The sequence below is a fragment of the Quercus suber genome, unplaced genomic scaffold, assembly GCF_002906115.3.
Source record: "Quercus suber isolate HL8 unplaced genomic scaffold, Cork oak 2.0 scaffold_374, whole genome shotgun sequence".
Lineage (NCBI taxonomy): Eukaryota > Viridiplantae > Streptophyta > Magnoliopsida > Fagales > Fagaceae > Quercus > Quercus suber.
Window position 1 is genome coordinate 665,804 of NW_027069826.1, and position 6,814 is coordinate 672,617.

Below are 6,814 nucleotides of genomic sequence, written 5' to 3' on the forward strand. Positions count from 1 at the left end.
CTTTCTTTTTTAATTATATAAGTGTACCTTTTTGGGACATTTTTGTATTTCCAATTTCTATGCATATTGGTGTATGACTATAAAAAATGTAGTGTAAAGTGTGTAATACATATAATAACTATATAAACATGATATATATGAATAAATAAAATCTAGCTATTTGCAAAATGAAATTATATAAAAACTAGTTATTTAATGTTATTGTTTTCAATAAATTATTTATTCTATAAATTAATGACCAAAACATGACAAAACTTCATTTTCTTAAGGGACAAATGTCTATTGAATTATGGGTCATTCTACCGTACCCCCCCCCAAAAAAGGGGGGTACGGTACCCACCTATATCTGAGCCGTTGATTTATTGTAGTTTTGATCTTGTCCGTTGATATAATTTTAAGGGTTTTGGGTTACCGGTTAAACAGGTTTTATTATATAAACAAAAAAACTAAAACATTCATCACGCTTCAGCCCTTTCTCCCGTATCACGTTTGCTTCTCTACCTTTCTAGCTCGTTGCTCTGTTTGCCTCTCTATAAACAAAATCCTCAAATTAGACAGTTGATACCACAAAACCCTCAGAGCCCGGCGCACCCACAACCTCAAATCGAAGGCGCTTCTTCTCATCCAATCCGCGGCGGCGCTTCTTCTCTTCCCGGACGACTCGGCGGCGCTTCTTCTCTTCCATTCTAAATCGGCGGCGCCACCCACAATCTTCAGGTTCTCTCTTTACATATGATTAACGCTGATATGGGTTTATATTATTTCTCTAAACTTTGTGGGTTTATGATATTATTGTTTTGTTTTTGAGTTTCGATTCTTATTTATTTGACAAATTAATCTTTATACCGAAGGGCTTGACAGTCCACCATTGATTGCCTTGATCCCTACTGCCATGTGAAACGAAATTGTAATAAGGTTGCCGATGCTTTGGCAAAGAAATCTCGGGTTGGGCTAGAATTAGAACGTCAAGTTTGGGTTGAAGACTTACCTAGGGACATTATCCCCCTTGCTCTGTTTGATTAGTTTTCTTATGTTTTAATAAAAGCATCGGTCTGTATCACAGACTGGTTTCTCAAAAAAAAAAGAAAAAATAAACTTTACACTTTTGAGTTTGGGATGTGAGACGTGGAACCCTTATCCATAAGTTGGGATAAGATTAGATTTGGTTGGGAGTGTGGGGAGGACACGATACTATGAACCTACGGACTTAGGAGATTTTTTTTTTTCAACCACCTTGGCAGTAAGAACACCAATTTTAGTGTTGGTTTCCAATTTTAGAGTTGGTTTCTCTAAAATTTAGAATTTGAAAGAAGCCTGGTGAGTTTGCTCAGAGTTTCAGGAGCAGATATTTTATCTGGATGATGTTCACCATAAATTGCAGTTGTAATAAAAACAGCCTTCCTAATTAGATCATCTCCTGTATCAAAATTGTGTCCCTCTTTTAGCATTAGTTTCAACAACAGATGCTGCACAAATAGTTTCAGGTTCAGCCCAGTGATTGCTTTCAAATTAGGATTAGCTAACTATTTTTCTTTTTTCTATTTTAGTCCAGTTACTGTGAAAAATCAGGTTACATTATTTCTCATTGAGAGTTTATTCTAGCTTTGGTTTTTCCTAGGTGAGGTGAGGTACTCTGAATCAAGATGATACCGAATAAACGACTAACCATCATGATTGGCTCTATCCCCCTTTTTGAATTAAAAATCCAACTACCTGCGACACTTGCTTAATCAAAAAATTATATCACATCATCTTCAATCTGGAGCAAAACTTGAAGGTTTAATAAATTGCATGGTTCATCTTAGCGACATATATTATTATTTGGTTGTGTAATGGCATCTCTTTTCACTTCATCCTAGTTCTACCCCACAGGTTCTTTATATAGAACATCTTTAACGAATGTGTAAAATTTAGAATTATTGACTTTTTCCTCTCATGCTTGTCTTATGCACTTAGTACTTACAATTCAATTAAAACGCTAAGGTTTTAGGTGTGACAAACCAAATCAAAACACATCTCTCTCTCTCTCTCTCTCTAGCACGTGTTCATGGGATGTGCTTAGTGCACACATTTCATATTCCATAATGCTAAAGTAAAAAAAAAGTGAACTGGTTATAGTTTCTCTCCCCTCTTGACTTTATGAATAAAAATCCAGGTAATGTAAGCATGATGGCTTTGTAGTTTGTACATCTTTCGTTATAGAAAGAGAGTTCATTTCTTTGAGGCTAAGAAAACAAACACTTTGCTGCATATTAGCAGAAAAGAAAAAACCAATGAAACAAAATGAGTTGGTATTGATACAGTAAAAAGTAGAAAGGCAATAATCTACGCATGTAAGACCATCCAAAGCCTAGAAGTCAGAAATTACGATTCACACATTTTTTTTTAATACCTTAGTTGGTTCATTACTTCATTTTGCTTCCAAGTTTCAACTAGGTTCTTTGATGTTTATGGTTTACCTTTAATGATGTCTATGTGGTTTTGGTTCACCTAAATGGCTCAAAGAAGAAAAGAATGGAAAGGTGCATATTTTGTGGATCATGTAGGTTCATCCCTTGATAAACAAGATTGGAAACCAGCATTTATTGAATCACATGTATCACCATACCTACTACAGATTATCTAGTTCAGTTTGTCATTGCAAAATGTTTCAATATAAAACTATGATCTATGAATGACATGGTTGGACATATCCAATCTAACTTATATATGACAATATACTCAATAAGTGGCATTCAGAACATAATGCTTGACCAAATTTTAGAAAAATTTCCATCCCAAATCCAAACTTATCCAAATCTGCCCATTTATGTTGTTATCCTGAGAGAATTAGGAGCCTTTAGTTTAACTAGTTTTTTTTTAACTAGTTTTAAAATTGTTGCAAACCCACTGTTTGATCTTGGCATCAATTAAATCTTAAAATTTCAACGGCACCAATTTCATATTATAGTTTTAAAATTGTGCAATCTAGATTCTCGGTGAAGTAATGCTACAAACATAATACCCTGTCTTATTTATGCTAGTTGCACTAGGACAAATACCCTGTCTTACAGTGCTTAAAATTTGTTATGTAAATCAGAGATATACACAAGCTTGTTTTGTTCTCATTCTATATTGAATGACATAGTAGGGTAACAGCATCAGAAATTGAATTATGACTGTCCAATACGAGGACATTCCCTAACTTCTCTGTATCCAAGCATAAGTTCATCCTCTTTAGGGCCAAAAAATGGTGCAATCTTTGCATGAAATCTTTTTTTTTTTTTTTCTTTTCCATTTCTATGCTTGAATCTGTGTTTGCTGCAAGCATCTTTTTTCCTTTGTTTTTCTTTGACTTTTGGCAAAGCAATGAAGGAGGTAGTAGAACAATCATAAAATGCTAGAATTAGATTCTTGGATCTCTCACCAATTTTTCTGCATGTACGGCTTCAAATTTTGAATTATAAAGTGTGTTGACAATATGTTGGACATATAGGGAGGTCACATTTAAGATAGAGGACATCTAAAAAAAAAAAAAAAAAAAAAAACTTTAGATCATTCACTTCTAATATTCTGACTGAAGCTCTCTTTGAAGTGTCTGCACAAAGAGAGATTTCTTGTGGGATTTAAATGAGTTTCCTTTAATAAAATGTGCCAATAATTGAAACATATTGTGAAAATATTGAGAGTGTCTTGGACAATGTGTGCTAAAATTTTGAAATTGCGGTTATGCAACATCAGCTGTAGTTGAAAAATGCTGCAATTTAGTGAATTTTATTTTTAATTGAAAGGGAAATTGAATTTTGTGAACTTTCTATTGGGAAAAATCATTGATTAACGACAACCGCTTAAAGTAAAATAGTGTATGCCTGAACATATGTTTTTTAATCATATTGTACAACTGGTAATTTTAATCATATGGTCTCTCTTGGCCATTTGAAGCCATGCTTTACATACTTCTTACCGATATGGTCTTGCTCTAATTTTCCACTTTAGTTTCAAGGGTGCAAATCTTTCATTTGAATGAGAAATTGAAAACAGGATCAGGCTAGCTCTGCCAGCCCACTGACAAGTTCCTCTTGTTGCTGCTTCAGTAATCATTACTTTAGACTTTTAGTGCTTACCATGAGGAAGCAAAATGTAAAGGATAGACAATAAGAGGTAGATTTATGGTTAGTTATGAAGATTATATATGGATTTTTGTTGGCAATGTAAAATTCTCCAACTAACTGCTTGTTATATATGGAGCAATTCTCTACTAGGAAACTTGTTTCAATCAGAAACTGCTAACATACTCTAAAAACCCTCATCCAAAAAAAATCTTGTTTATTTAGTTCATAAGATGCTAATAACATATTTGCACCATGTACTGCAAAGATTGCATAGATTGTGTTGGGAGACTAATCTTGCTTTTTTCAAAATACAGTTATGGACGAGATATTGTAGAACCTGCAATCAAACCTGGGGAGGCAGCTTTGTTATGTAAATAAGCCATCACACACACATTTTTTGCCCTGTAGATGTCAGGTAATAATACACGTCTAGAGATAGACTGGAAAACAAGGAAAAAAAATTAGAAGAGAGAAATAAAAATAAAATGTCAGAATACTACTCTGTGTGGGTGCACAACTGCACATGCATGCGTGAATGCTTTCCTTCATATCCTCATATTACCCCTAAAATCTAAAAATTATTTTGGTTGAACTTGAGTATGCATTGGTCTGTTTTAGCCCTTGCTTACAAACCTCACTTAAATCCACTGAGTTAGTGTTGAGATTGCATGAATTTGGAGAGAAACTTATTGTATCTCACCTTTGATACACAAATTTTTTTACCTGATAACCCATATATTTCAAATTTCTGATGGTCTTCCTAGTAACCAATTGATATAAAATAATAAAATTTGCATTGATGGATAAAAAATTAAAATTGTATTGATTCAGTTTTTATGCTTATGCATACATTTTTTTTTCTTCTAATCAAATTACTTTATTTGTGCAGGTGGTTATCAGAGGTGTAATTTGGCTTCTGCAACAATTTCCTGAGCTGGTAGACCGGCTATGATAGCAGCTATCAAGCAATTATTATTTCATCTTTAATAGAAATGATTATATGCTTATTTAAATTTGATAAAGATTTAAATTTTAGGTTCAAATGTATAGTTAAATCTGCCCCCAACCACACTGTATTCTTTACTCGCTATTAATTTAATATGTAACAATATATTTGGTGATCAGTTTCTTCAATTATATCATTACAGTAAAATAATAATATCATTACATTATGAATGTACTATCTGAATTAGCACCTATAATTTTGTACACTCATTTTCTTGTCTGTTTACTTTAACAATACACTACCATTTTCACAACATTTTGCACAAGATGGCAAATTGTTATTGATTTTTATATAAGATCATCATTTACACTACTTTATTGTCTATTATATTGTTGAAAATTTATAATCTCAACAATTGTAAATAGAAAATTGTGAATTAGCTGTGTCTGTAGATTTATTGATCATTTATCGAAAGTTTGTTCTAGGTCTCCTAGACAACAAAAGTGGTAAAGCTTCATTGAAAATAGGAAGATGATTTTGGGCCTGGTAGCAAAGTTGTGATTTGAAACTGGAGTAGTCTCATTTTCATCCATTCGGAGCATGATTTTAAACTAGGCCTGGCCTGTTCTCCGGGATGGACTGACATTAGTTAGACCCTAACCAAAATTGAACCAAGGGTAGGGTCAACAAGACATGTTTCCCTACAAATAAATAATATACCAAAAAAAGTATTACACCATAAAATCTTATCTTTTTTTTTTTTTTTTTTTTTTTTTTCCTTTGAAGAAGGAAATAAGAAAAAGATGTGAAGATCAGGTTCCAATTAACTCGTATACTTAATTCATTCGCATTAGTGGCAGGCACGTTTTAACACATATAAAATCTTCAATTAGTTTAAATTATGATTCATATAAAATTTTATATATAAAACAATAGTTTAATCAACCAATCATTTGCTTTAAAATATCTATACTAGCAATAATTTCCTACATAAATAATATAAAAATAAAATTTCTCCTGGTAGATCAATTTTGGAGTGGGCCAAGTTAGTTTGATCTTATGACCCTTTATAATTTTTTTTTTCTTTAATTAACTGCTGTTCTGATTCATTCTATTTCTCAAAGTTACAATACCATCTCTTTATAAAAGTTTGACTCCTTTGTAATATATTTTAATAATTTGATTCGAAACTAAGGCATGCTCTTATGCAGAGCATATAAATTTAGATTTACCCCTAGCCAAAAAAATAGACTTAACAATTAACATTTTAATATGTAGTCTATATGAATTGTGGTTCACAAGATACCAAGGATAACAATTGGAAAAGCAAACACTATTTCATACTGGATCTGTAGTTTCAATTCAAGTGTTTACTAAAAATTTTAAAATTGTCAACAATCTTTGTATTGGAACTTTTGCATAACTTGCTAATTATATAGTCACCTATTTCCAACCTTAGACACCACAATAAACCCACAACTGTGATTTAGTTGCAGATATTGCATAAGAACAATTAGAGAGCACATAAGGTTACCAAAATGCCTCCGAAACCTAAAAAATGGCCAAAATAACCCTAAAGCCAAAAAAATAACCAAAATACCCCGAAAACTAAAAAATGACCAAAATACCCCAAAATCTAAAAAATGACCAAAATAACCTAGAAACCTAAAAATAACCAAAATAACCCTGAAACCTAAAAATGACCAAATCACACTGAAGTCTAAAAATTGACAAAAATAATCTTGAAACCTAAAAAATGACCAAAATACCCCTAAAA

General features: G+C 32.3%; 1 long non-coding RNA gene across 1 annotated transcript; it reads left to right on the forward strand.

Moving 5' to 3' along the window:
- Positions 1-359: 359 nt before the first annotated feature.
- Positions 360-5,306, forward strand: LOC136062031 (uncharacterized). Its single transcript, XR_010623863.1, has 3 exons — positions 360-717; positions 4,406-4,506; positions 4,981-5,306. It is a non-coding gene; the product is annotated as an uncharacterized LOC136062031 (long non-coding RNA).
- The last annotated feature ends 1,508 nt before the right edge of the window (positions 5,307-6,814 follow it).